This window comes from Anabrus simplex, chromosome 1, assembly GCF_040414725.1.
Source record: "Anabrus simplex isolate iqAnaSimp1 chromosome 1, ASM4041472v1, whole genome shotgun sequence".
Taxonomy (NCBI): domain Eukaryota; kingdom Metazoa; phylum Arthropoda; class Insecta; order Orthoptera; family Tettigoniidae; genus Anabrus; species Anabrus simplex.
Genome location: NC_090265.1, coordinates 609,531,368 through 609,545,998, shown reverse-complemented (window position 1 = coordinate 609,545,998; position 14,631 = coordinate 609,531,368).

Here is a 14,631-nt window from a genome sequence, read left to right as displayed (position 1 = left end):
ACAAACCGGATTTGTTCCAGGGAAAGGCTCTCGTGACTAGATCCTAAACACCCGGAAACTCATAGAGAAGGCAAGGGAGTACAATATCAAGATGTCCCTGTGTTTCGTGGACTACGAGGAAGCCTTCGACAAGGTGAGACGGTCAAAGCTCTGGGCTATGCTCATTGAGATGTGGACGCCGAGATATTTCGTGTACCTGATTCACAATTGTACTCTTCGAACATTGCGACAGTGAGACTTAGTGGCAACTTCTCAGACATCTTTTCTACTAGTGCTGGAGTGCGACAAGTTTGAATTATATCCTCCTCCCATTTAATTTATACAGTGAGTACATTATGAGGGAGTTTCTCGAGGATTGGAGTGACGGCATCACAATTAGTGGCAGGAAAATTAACAATCTCGGATATGCGGATGACACTGTGATGATTGCAAAAGATGATCATGAACTATAAACCATCATGCGGAGGTTAGACGAGCGAAGCAGAGAAGATGGTCTTGAAATCGAGAATAAAAAGACCAAAGTGTTGATTGTAGATCGTGTTAATTACAACAGACCTGCCATAAGAAGAATTGCTGGTTATGAGGTTGTCAGTCGCTTCGGGTATCTGCGATCTATCGTCACAAATACCTGAGACTGTGAACCTGAGATCCGTAAGCTCATTGCTATTCCGAGAAATTCAAAACTTACTCGTATCTGGAAGGATACCTCCATCACTTCCAAGACAAAGCTCACCCTCATTCGAACTTTGATCTTCCCTATCACGATCTATGAAGCAGACACTTGGACGATGAAGGCGGATCGCCGCAGGATTGATGCTCTAGAAATGTGGTGCTATAGGAGATTGCTGCGAATACCATGGACAGCACACCGTACTAATGAATCGAACAAGCAACAGCTCGGCATCAGAACAAGACTGTCCACCCTTATCAACCAAAAACAACTCAGACATTTTGGTCATATTGCCAGAAGACAGGAGGCAATGGAAATACGTATCATAGACGGAAAAGTCGACGGCCGAAGACCCAGAGGATGTGCACCGTTACGATGGATGGACCAGATCAAGTGCTTGACCAGGATGAGCTTGCAGCAAGCCCATGCCCAAATCAGAGACTACTGGATGCAGATCACCAAAAGGCTTGTCGCGTGATGCCACTACACTCTTTCGATGGGTCGTACTCAAAGAGAGAGTATTTAGGCCATATTAAGTGTGTCCGAGAATAGGCTGATGATGCGTGGTCAGTTGTTAGCCAATGAGTCTAGTCTCCTGCAACGTTACGAGCAGCACACTGACGTATCACTCGTCATATTCTGTATTTCATATCCAAGAAAACATTTCAGTTGCTCGTCCTGCACTGTAGAGGTTATAACCAAAGATACCGAGTTCAATTATTGTCTCGATCAGAATTTCAGTTTAATGACCTTAGGATTTGTACAGGATTTACACAGCTTTTCAAGGTCTACTACGGAGCCATCATGTGGCCATGCGAGAGGTAATTATTGTTTGAAGAGGGTGTACAACCGGGCAACCATCTTCTATTAACACTAATCAGAAGGAAAATGGGAGAGTTCTCGACATTTGGTAAAATAAAGTATCGGAAAGAAAGACAACACCCACGATGGACGTGAAAATGAAAGACACCCTAGCCCTCGAAAACAATAGAGTCGTATTCGAAAAAGGACAAGAGTTGACGAAGGGATTTCGGATAGGATAAATGAAAGTGGAGAACCTGTCGCACGTAAGTGGAAGTTATTGCAGGGCTTACCCAAGGGCCCAGTGATCGCAAGGGACCAATTTTATTCGCCATTAAGATAGGCAGAGGATACCGTGGATGTTGTAATACCGCTCCACCCACTGGAGAGTCCATGAGAAACTCCACTGTTTTCAGGATGTCTCGCTGGGCGCTAGTTAGTCTGTGTAAGTAATGGAGTTAGTTGATTCTTTGAATTATGTGTGTCTCAGAATGTTACTGCTTCATCCCCAATTTGTGTCAACTGCCAAATACAAAAACCTGGATAAATACCATTGTAGTGCAGACAAGAGACTGAATTAACAATTAAGATGGCCGAACAAGTGGCCGTGCTGTTTGGGTAACGTAGCTGGCAACTTTTATTTGCAAGACAGTGGATTCGAACCCCACTGTTAGCAACCCTGAAGATGGCTTCCCGTGGTTTCCAATTTTAATGGAAGGCACAAGGTAATTAAAACCACGGTCATTTCACTCCCACTCTTAGCCATTTCCTATCCCAGCGCCGCACACTGGTCTAAACGCCGATTCTAGCCGGCAATAAATCGTATCATCCTTCCGGGTCCACAAAAGCCGATGAAAATTCATACTCGGGGGTTTTCGAGGTCGCTGATTGCGAATCCGTTAACGGATTTTCGATTAACGGAGTAGCGGATCCACTACACGTCTGCTAACTCGCAAAACTTAAGGTAGTCGAACAAAATTCAGTATTCCGCGAACGGATTCGTGGTAAATGGCGCGCTACGCTCCCGTTAACTCTTTAAAGAAATTATGAACAGGGTTTAAAAAGAAAAACGTATGGAATCCTTGACAAATGAAATGAATTTATTTTCATAAGAATCGGTCATCTAAATCCATGACGTACAACATATCAACGGTTGTAAAAATTAGGCCAGTTTAGCGAGGAAGGTGACCTGAATAGGAATAAGAATATATTAAGTTATATTTGAAATGTTTCGATTTTTTAGCGCCATCTTAGTTATGAATAAGACAACTTACGAGTCATGCCTTTGGTTCGCTACCTGTATTTGACATTTCAACGTCCTCTTCTTCTGCTTTCGAAGTCTCTTCTTCGGAAGTCTCTGCATCCGAAGACTCCTCTTCATCTGTGTCCTATCGAACACGAGCAAAGCGTGTACTTCAGGGGATCTGCAATCCTTATTCCGGGATTCTTGGGCCTCCTCGGACAGCTTTCCGATTGGCAGTAGGGCATATCTGATCGCCTGAGCACCATGAATAAAAACTTTGTGGACGGTCGGAGGCATAGGATACCAATTATATAAGGACACTTAAAATTTTGCAGTGAATCATGTGTATAAGGAATGTGCCGATATTTTTGTTGGCAAGTGTTTTAATATGATACAATTGTTTTAAATGAGAAAAAAGAAAAATCTAGCCGTGAACGTTCAGGCAGGAATTCTAAAGATAAAAATGTAATGCACAAATGAAATATCAGCCCTTTCACAGCAGTCCATTTCACATCTTGATTACATGACTAATTTCAGTCTTTAAATAATAACCTGCTAAATAATTTTTCATTCATTTATCCAGAATTGCTTTAGTAACTTTGAAGTTAATATCTTAGTAACACTTTCTTTCTAGACGCAATTTATTTAACCATTTCCGTATGTACATTTCCACTGATATTTGGATTTAGCGCTAATTTTCAGGTCAAGCCACTAGGAGCGCCACTTGCGACTTGTCTCCCATTTGAACAAGGCTAAATCCGGAAGTGTCGCGCATTGTCTCTACTGTATTTGGTTTCACTAATAAGAAAAGTCCTCTCAGTTTTAATTATTCTGTTGATGGTATGAAAGTTCTTTATGGGAATTGTACCGGGAGGTACACCTCTACACCGCACATTTAAAACTTGCGCCTAAAAGAACTCCTCTTCTGGAGAAATCTTGAACTGGAAACTACACCTACTTAAACCGTTGCTCAGAAGATGTCACTACAGAAATCTAATGAAATTTTGTTATTTTGAACTTTCATGTACTGTATGAAATTCTACGTGTTTTGTTTACCATTTATCAAGAAGTTGGAACTTTCTTCAACAGAGGTCACTGCTAAAAAACTATGGTCATGCACCCTGCTGCGAAGTGGAAGAACTTTGATTTGAAGAAGTTTTGAATACCTAGGTTCATTTTTTACTAAATTATGTTCATTCATTTTTGGGTTGGCAATATTGATCTTTTCTTTCCGCCTGTTTTGAATTTACCTAATCATGAATTTCTGTAATTAATTTTCCGCCTATCACAGGCTTCTTCCTCGATTCTGAGTGTCACTTTTGATGTTAACCAATAAAGTGAGAGGGTGTGGCTGGTTTATTCATGAAAGGTCTCGAACTTTCCCCGAGGGTTTTCAAACTGTGGATTTTCACGTCTCTTGGCCATTTGATCGTCATCTAACTTAGTGTGTGTGTCAAGCGGGAGGCGCCTCTTTCATCAGGCAGCAGTTCTTCAGCAAGGTAATGGCCAATTAATATCTTTATTTCTTGCTAGCTCCGCAGTTTAACCCGAAGGAGAGGTCCGAAACCTTAACTATGTAACCTACTTTTCTGTAAATGTAACTTCTGCTGGCTTTTGCAGTAACTTCATAAAACTTTAACTGTAAATCGGGGATAGAGAGTGATGTACCCTCTCGAGCTCCCGTAATGTCTTAAATTTTCTTTATTATACGAGTCACCTCCATAGTTTGGGAATAGCCCCTGTTTCATCGGCCCAGTACCCCATAGGTTTTTAGAATGGATATTTAGAAGTGCAAGTACACGCCTCCATTCAATTTGTGTTTCGGGCCATTTACTTAACCTGTTCTTTTCCGCTACGGCCCAATAGGATGTGCCTTGATGACAAGTGATTGTAATTTTCTGATGTCGCCTTGAATAGGCTTGGAAAACGGAGAGCACGTTAGCTCTTTTTCAAGTGTTGTAAAAGTGCCTCTAGGAGGCTTGATATTGTAAATTACGGAACTAGTGCTCCATTGTATTAGGGGATTTCTGCCCTTGTAAAATTGTGCTCTTTTGTAAATTTGAGCCGAGTGCTCAAGAATTGTGAAGCGAGGGGCTGGAAGCCCTGATTACAAAACAGTCAGTAAATTTTGGATTTTCTTGCTTTGTTTAAACTCTGTCATGGTACCTGATATGTCATTGTTATCTCACTAAGCGAGAATTTGTTAACTTGTTGCTTTTTGAAAATATAACCTTCTACTTCAGTTTAATTTCTTTCTTGACATAGTACTTAGACCCATTCACCCCGGCACCTCCTTTCACCTCTGCTGGTCCATGGGTAGCCCCGTAACAGGAATCACTGTATGTACCTCTGTATTCATATCGGAAAGATCTTTATTGGGGTAATCACACAATCGGTACTGTAACGTAATAAAGGGTACTAATCTCTGCACATGGTATGATTGATTTTAGGGGTTGTGGTAAGGATGTAAATAGAGGGCATATAAGTCCATGGTAAGACCCCAACTGGAGTATGGTTTCAGTTTATGGGATCCTCACCAGTATGACTTGATTCCAGAGCTGTAGAAAATCCAATGAAATGCAGCTCGGTTTGTTCAGGGCGATTTCCGACAAAAAGAATAGCGTTACGAAAATGTTAGAAGACTTCGGAGAAAGGAGACGAGCTGCATGACGAAGTGGTTTGTTCCGAACTGTCAGTGGAGAAATGGTATGGAATGTTGTTAGTATACGAATAAATCTAAGTGGTGTTTTTAAAAGTAGGGAAGATCAAAAGAATGAAGATAAAGTTGGAATTCAAGATGACAAACTGGGGCAAATATTCGTTTATACGAAAGGGATTTACGAATTGGAGTAATTTCCCAAGGCAGATGTTCAATCAATTTCCAAATTCTTAGCAATTATTTAAGAAAAGACTAGGTAAACAACAGATAATGAATCTGCCACATGGCAGACTGCAAATCAATGGATATTGATCGATGATGATTGCATGAACTTTAGTAAGTCATGTCTGAGACATTTTATAATTTCTGCCAATCAATCAATCAATCAATCAATCAATCAATCAATCAATCAATCAATCAATCAATCAATCAATCAATCAATCAATCAATCAATCAATCAATCAATCAATCAATCAATCAATCAATCAATCAATCAATCAATCAATCAATCAATCAATCAATCAATCAATCAATCAATCAATCAATCAATCAATCAATCAATCAATCAATCAATCAATCAATCAATCAATCAATCAATCAATCAATCAATCAATCAATCAATCAATCAATCAATCAATCAATCAATCCTGATCTACATTTAGTGAAACTCACAATCTGACTATTAACCCCGTTTATCATCATACCATTGCCTACTGTCCATCTCACAACATTATTGAGTTCATTTTACACTTGCTCGCAATCTTGTAACTTACTTTAAAATTAATTTAAAATTAATTTATAAATCCGTTACACTTTAGTCATCTTTTTGTATAAAATAAATTGCATATTGTATACATGAACTCGCTCCCTCGTCTTCTACGCCCAAAACCATATGCATGATACTATGCTTTCCCATGTAGTGGAATAAACGTACGCGAAGATTTTTTTAAATTTTACGAACCTGGCGGGATCAGTTTTGTGGGGCCTGGGAACTCCTACATTTTCACGCCTTTCGTTGCCTTGCCCTTTATTATTTTTAATAGTAACTGAGAGGCGTGAAGAGTATACAAGGCTACATTCCAGCCTGCGATAGGAATCCACTAAATATACCGCTTCTTAAGAATTAATACCGCGTATCTGACAATGCTCTTCCTCTCCATTATGTTACTTAAGATTGGTGACGCCTACCAGCCACATATGGATATGTAGTCCATGAGAACAATTTTCGTTACGGTTTGTTCATTTTAGTACACCGTTGTTTAAAGGAAAATGAACTTTGCCGTACCATACCGTACCGTATGTTGGCAGGTGTTTGCGCACTCCTACAGTAAAATGTATTAACTTGATTTAATCTTCCTTTACACATCAGCATGGGAAAATGAACACAGCGAAAATTGCCCTGATGGACTGCATATCCATATGTGGCTGAGAGGCGTGACCAGACTTCAGGAACATACGAAGGGCATTGTCAGATATGCGGTATTTTTCCTGAAGGTACGATATAGGCCTATGAGAGCAAGAAGAGTCAAAATCCCTTGCCATATTCTTGAATCTAAAGTCATCGGACTCTTTTTTTGTAAAACTGCAGTTACGGCTGAAGCCCCTGACAACATTATTGATTTAATGCCACAATATACAGGGTGTAACAACAAGGTACGCCCATACTTTCAGTACACGTTCCTCACGCGTAGAAGAAGAACTGTTATATGGACATGGTTCTAGAAGCCTTATTTCCATGTCGGAACTAATTTTCTAAAGCTCTGCATAGTTCATTAATCTTGGGAAACACACAGGACCCGAACGTACCAGCATACCGCACGGAACGCTTTATGACATAAAATGTTCAAAGTATCTTCTCTAAACACTAAAACACGCATCAAGGGATTCAATGAAACGGTGGGTTGATGCATGTTTCAGTGCTAACGGAAGGCATTTTCAACAGCCGCTTTCCACTTTTCCATCTCCGCATCACTGTAACAAATCTCCTGGGCTGAGATGGGGCGTTACTCTCGAAGACCCCCGCCGTACCCCTTCAGGAAACGTAATGGAAACTTGTGTAGTTCATTAGTTTTGTTTACTAAAAATGTGTTCTTGAAATAACATTTTCTTAATTGTCATCAAATGAAGGAAATGGCGAATGGCTTTTAGTGCCGGAGTGGCCGAGGACATGTTCGGCTTGCTAGGTGCGGGTTTTGAGTTGACACCCGTAGACGATCTGTGCGTCGTGATGAGGATGAAATGATGATGAATACGTCACATACACCCATCTCCCGTGCCAGTGAAATTAACCAGTGATGGTTAAGATACCCGGACTTGTCGGGAATCGAACCCGGGACCCCTGTCACTAAACCATTTAGCGATAGGGCCGTACATCGGACGAAGGTTTCCTACAGATATATTCTTTTCCCTTCGATAATCACGTAAAATGGTCCATTGTCATTTCGGCTGTACCTATTGTTACTACTGCTATTCAAACGATTATCTGATCGAGAATTATTTGTAATTTCTACTGGATGAGATGGTTAATTATTGATTGTGTGTGCACTATATGGGGAGTCTGGAGAACCCGAGCTGCTTATAGAATCCGTAATCATACTATCGTTTTCTGCTGCGGAAGGATCATTGGCAATACTTTGTTGTGATTGCATTCATTAACGACACAAGAACTAGCATAAACGTCTGGATTCGCTGTTATACAAAAAGGATCGGTGAATAGGAGTAGAAAAAAGGGAGTGGCAGAGCGGGTATTACTGCTTTGAAAGGAGGACAAGTATTTAAGTTGGGATGAAATACAGGGTCTCTCAGACCGAACGCAAGGTGTTTGTACTCTGCGCTACTGCGACTGCCTCAGCCAAACTTATAAAAGATTTCAGAGTCCCGAAGTCCCGAGTTGTAACCTTTTTGGATGATGAAATGCGATTAGCTGCTGCTGCTGTTGAGATTGTTGATGCTGAAAATGATCGTGTATATTGTGGTTAAATCAGATTCCCGAAGTCCCGAGTTGTAACCTTTTTGGATGATGAATTGCGATTAGCTTCTGCTTCTGTTGAGTTTGTTGATGTTGAAAATGATCGTGTATTTTGTGGTTAAATCAGAGTCCCGAAGTCCCGAGTTGTAACCTTGTTGGATGATGAATTGCGATTAGCTGCTACTGCTGTTGAGATTGTTGATGTTGAAAATGATCGTGTATTTTGTGGTTAAGTCAGAGTTCCGAAGTCCCGAGTTGTAACCTTTTTGGATGATGAATTGCGATTAGCTGCTGCTTCTGTTGAGTTTGTTGGTGTTGAAAATGATCGTGTATTTTGTGGTTAAGTCAGAGTCCCGAAGTCCCGAGTTGTAACCTTTTTGGATGATGAATTGCGATTAGCTGCTGCTTCTGTTGAGTTTGTTGGTGTTGAAAATGATCGTGTATTTTGTGGTTAAGTCAGAGTCCCGAAGTCCCGAGTTGTAACCTTTTTGGATGATGAATTGCGATTAGCTGCTGCTTCTGTTTAGTTTGTTGGTGTTGAAAATGATCGTGTATTTTGTGGTTAAATCAGAGTCCCGAAGTCCCGAGTTGTAACCTTTTTGGATGATGAATTGCGATTAGCTGCTGCTGCTGTTGAGATTGTTGATGTTGAAAATGATCGTGTATTTTGTGGTTAAATCAGAGTCCCGAAGTCCCGAGTTGTAACCTTTTTGGATGATGAATTGCGATTAGCTGCTGCTGCTGTTGAGTTTGTTGATGTTGAAAATGATCGTGTATTTTGTGGTTAAATCAGAGTCCCGAAGTCCCGAGTTGTAACCTTGTTGGATGATGAATTGCGATTAGCTGCTGCTGCTGTTGAGATTGTTGATGTTGAAAATGATCGTGTATTTTGTGGTTAAATCAGAGTCCCGAAGTCCCGAGTTGTAACCTTGTTGGATGATGAATTGCGATTAGCTGCTGCTTCTGTTGAGTTTGTTGATGTTGGAAATGATCGTGTATTTTGTGGTTAAATCAGAGTCCCGAAGTCCCGAGTTGTAACCTTGTTGGATGATGAATTGCGATTAGCTGCTGCTTCTGTTGAGTTTGTTGATGTTGAAAATGATCGTGTATTTTGTGGTTAAATCAGAGTCCCGAAGTCCCAAGTTGTAACCTTGTTGGATGATGAATTGCGATTAGCTGCTGCTTCTGTTGAGTTTGTTGATGTTGAAAATGATCGTGTATTTTGTGGTTAAGTCAGAGTCCCGAAGTCCCGAGTTGTAACCTTTTTGGATGATGAATTGCGATTAGCTGCTGCTTCTGTTTAGTTTGTTGGTGTTGAAAATGATCGTGTATTTTGTGGTTAAATCAGAGTCCCGAAGTCCCGAGTTGTAACCTTTTTGGATGATGAATTGCGATTAGCTGCTGCTGCTGTTGAGATTGTTGATGTTGAAAATGATCGTGTATTATGTGGTTAAATCAGAGTCCCGAAGTCCCGAGTTGTAACCTTGTTGGATGATGAATTGCGATTAGCTGCTGCTTCTGTTGAGTTTGTTGATGTTGGAAATGATCGTGTATTTTGTGGTTAAATCAGAGTCCCGAAGTCCCGAGTTGTAACCTTGTTGGATGATGAATTGCGATTAGCTGCTGCTTCTGTTGAGTTTGTTGATGTTGAAAATGATCGTGTATTTTGTGGTTAAATCAGAGTCCCGAAGTCCCAAGTTGTAACCTTGTTGGATGATGAATTGCGATTAGCTGCTGCTTCTGTTGAGTTTGTTGATGTTGAAAATGATCGTGTATTTTGTGGTTAAATCAGAGTCCCGAAGTCCCGAGTTGTAACCTTGTTGGATGATGAATTGCGATTAGCTGCTGCTTCTGTTGAGTTTGTTGATGTTGGAAATGATCGTGTATTTTGTGGTTAAATCAGAGTCCCGAAGTTCCGAGTTGTAACCTTTTTGGATGATGAATTGCGATTAGCTGCTGCTTCTGTTGAGTTTGTTGATGTTGAAAATGATCGTGTATTTTGTGCTTAAATCAGAGTCCCGAAGTTCCGAGTTGTAACCTTTTTGGATGATGAATTGCGATTAGCTGCTGCTTCTGTTGAGTTTGTTGATGTTGAAAATGATCGTGTATTTTGTGCTTAAATCAGAGTCCCGAAGTTCCGAGTTGTAACCTTTTTGGATGATGAATTGCGATTAGCTGCTGCTTCTGTTGAGTTTGTTGATGTTGAAAATGATCGTGTATTTTGTGCTTAAATCAGAGTCCCGAAGTTCCGAGTTGTAACCTTTTTGGATGATGAATTGCGATTAGCTGCTGCTTCTGTTGAGTTTGTTGATGTTGGAAATGATCGTGTATTTTGTGGTTAAATCAGAGTCCCGAAGTCCCGAGTTGTAACCTTGTTGGATGATGAATTGCGATTAGCTGCTACTGCTGTTGAGATTGTTGATGCTGAAAATGATCGTGTATTTTGTGGTTAAATCAGAGTCCCGAAGTTCCGAGTTGTAACCTCTTTGGATGATGAATTGCGATTAGCTGCTGCTTCTGTTGAGTTTGTTGATGTTGGAAATGATCGTGTATTTTGTGGTTAAATCAGAGTCCCGAAGTCCCGAGTTGTAACCTTGTTGGATGATGAATTGCGATTAGCTGCTGCTTCTGTTGAGATTGTTGATGCTGATAATGATCGTGTATTTTGTGGTTAAATACGTGTACATTGCCAGTTAATAGAGCACTCTCTTGTAGGTATGTTTCTGTGTAACAAGTTTCTAACTCGGCCCGTGTTCGGTGGGTCAGGCATATTAAAGCGATAAATCTGTTCTCAACAGTACTTAGTGACTGTTAATTCGGAAATTAATTAAAAAATCAATACTCCTCGCGCAGGAACGAATGGGATTTGAAAACTCACAGAGCTTCAAACGAGTACATCAATCCACGCTGCCTGCTAGTGACCTGTAATTTGAAAGTTTAATTTAAAACACCTGATTTTTGGCTCTTCTCTATGTACACTGAAGTTGTCAGTTTAGATTAATGTGTCTGTACATACCTTATTAAGTGCATCGTTTTATCTTCTTGACAAATAACTTTTAGTGAGGGGTATGACACTTCATTATCGGCTAACGTAATAAATTCTGACCTCTTTTCAATGTTAACAAGTCCCCAGTGCACGCAAGTATGGAGATAACAATACCATGCAATGAAAATAATCTCGACCTCCTACATGCTCACCCAAAACTCTATCCACTGCACCAACTGCTCAGCACGACTAATACATGCTGACACAGGAAGTTACCTGTATGTAGTTTTCTATCAAAAGGGGATTTTTTAAATCATCATATTTTGTATAGGCTCCCCGAGATATACTCTAGCCCTCTGGTTTTTTGATTCAACATCATTTAGCTACTTCGTCAGTCGGTTCACTTGCTGTCCACGTAAACCTGTGGGCTCGTGATTCTATTATTGATGTCTTGTGCAATGATGCTACATACGAAATGAGAAAATACTGTGCGATTTTTTCCCAGTATAAAGCGGTCAATTTCGAGTGGCCATGAACATGTCTCATAGTCATAGGGTAGGCTAGAGAGTTGAGTTGAATTAATTATCGAATGCCAACTAACGTATAATACTGATTCACTAAATGAATAACTAGAATAATCTTAGCGTACCTATTTACTAGCTAGGTACCTTGGAATTATGTTTTGATTACTTTTTTAACACTGCAAATAAATGCATCTATTATTCAATTCTCCCTACAAAGCGAGGACAGTGAATGCAAGTGGGTATTATTTTAAAATGAGCTGAGAGCGGGAGTCCGTTATAGCGTACGATTCTTTCAGTGTGCCATGGTTCTGTATGTCTCGCTGCAGCGAAAGTTCGGTTCCCCGTCATTGTCGATAATGAACCGTGCATGTGTTGTGTCTCACTGATCCGCGATTGCGCCACTCAGCACTGTCTGCTGCGAGTCAGCTGAATCGTGTGCCGTGAGCTCGCCGTTCCTGTGAATTGATTCACTCGGACACTTGAATGAATCGATACACTGCTTCAAATCATCTACTCAGTAGCCAACACTTCTGCGCATCGCTAGACATCATCGCCCAGGCTCTCAGAAGAACCGTATTCATGGGTCAGTGAAGACATCCATGGTTTGGTATAGGATGGAAACATTCAAAGGAACGACATGATTGCCTACAAAGACAACAATTTAGGATATATAATTAAACCAGCCGTCCGCTTCGAATCCTCCGCGAGTCAACCTGACTATGTTGATAGTGAAAAGTAGAGAATATATGATATCAAAATTCCATTCAACAAGAAAGCATACAACTTGAGAATGATCGAAGTCTCATAGGCCTGCTGAACGGGAGGAGGAGCAAAACAATTCGAAACTTCGTTAAGTTTTGAAAGACATTCCATCAAACAAAAGTTCTGCTTAGTGATATTATACCTTATCGTCAAGAGGTATTTTAAGAAACCATCTTCGGTGATTTCATTTCAAATCAAGTAGCTTGTTTTAATTTCGTTTTCTATTACGCACTTTTAGAAGGTACAAATTAAAGTTTACTTTGTCTTTTAGGTAACCTCTAAATTGAGGAAGTGTTACTATGTGGGCCTAATATATATAAAAAAATTGTGTGAAAAATTAGATTTTGACAACATGAACAAGATTTTACGCTCTACAACTCCATTGTAGATCTACTAATACGTATGGTGTAGCAATGCATAAAAATATTGGTATTTTAACAATTCTGTATTGTTTGTGATGGAAGCTAAAATATCATGTAATACGAGATCTTGGTCGAAGGCTTCTGTTTCGATTCTCGGCCAGTCCAGGGATTTCAAGCATAGACTATTTGAACGGGACTCACTCAGCCTCGTGAGATAAACTGAGGAACTGTCAGGTGGAAGAGATAGCGTACCCGGTCAAGCGAGCAAGCTGAGGATATAGTCGCACTCGTCACGTGGTTCCCCGGTATCTGTGGGCCATCTGAATAAACAGCGATTATCTTGACAGGCTAGAGCCTTAATAGGCTGTTATACAGTGGAGTTATCACATTGCACTCGTGTACATGAAACAAAATTCAGTACCTTAATCACCGAGCGAGTTGATTGATCAGTAGTGGTCGTGTAGCTGTACCTTGGCATTCGGGGGTTGGTTCGATCCTTGTCATCGGCACACCTGATGATAGTTTTCCGTGTTTTCGTATTTCCTGTGGACTGTGTCTTAATATTTGCCACGGTAACTCTGTTCCTAATCTCAATTTTTCCTATTTCATCTTTTCCGAAACCCTATAGGAGTATTTTCGAAGTTCAAAACACATAAAACCAACTACTCGAATTGGCATGTTCTTGCAAAAGGATTATTAATACGAATGATGTGTAATCTTTTAAAAGTAAACCCCCATTTTCTTGAAATAAATTGACATGTTTGCGAAGTTTCTTTATGCGTTAAGATATAGACCTACGTGGCGGGATCGTGATGTAATGACAATCTTTCTTGGGCTTCATTTTCACAATTAAACGATCAATCTAAGCGTTTCGCTACGCCTTTACCAAAAGCAGTCGACACGTGTAGCTAATTGTCTCGCATTGATGTCCTATCGATTATCTATAGTTTCCAATAACGAGAAAGATGGCCCTTGTCCACCATTTATGTCAAAATGTGTTAGGCTGTATTCTCATTAGTTCAGGTTAAATACTTCAGTGGGAAGATAAGTCCCACGAAGATTCGTCCGAACTACTTTAAAGGTTTCCTGAAAAGGAAGGTGCAATGTATTGTCAGTGCCCACAAATGGATGCGCTGTAACCACTACAAATGTTTCCAAGCATCCAAGATACCCATATTTGAATTTTTAAAGCAGTTGTGCAAAATATGAGGTACTGTGTGCTGCTTTAAAAGATAGTGGTATACCAAATAACACGTTCGACTCAAAACAGTTATAGCTATAATTTCGGCCTATTTGTCTTCGGTATTCCATTTCATTTCTGTTTGAGATATGTCTTCTTTTGTAAGATTTGTTATGTTGGTTATTGTTTTGAATAGTGAAATAATATCAAGATAGAGGTTGAGAGTACACAGTTCAAAATTTCTGGCTGAGGTCTGAACATAAATTTAAAATAATACAGTATCAGAATTGTGCTCTAAGGTATATGCATATGCCAATTTGAATTATGTTGATAGAAAGTCGGAAACACTAAATAAGCAAATAAGTTATTCCTCTAACCGTTGACACTTTCGAGTAATGATATTTTGAATATCTCTTGATAATATTTAAATCACATGTGTCCATAATTTCAGTATATTTTGAAATACGTAACACATT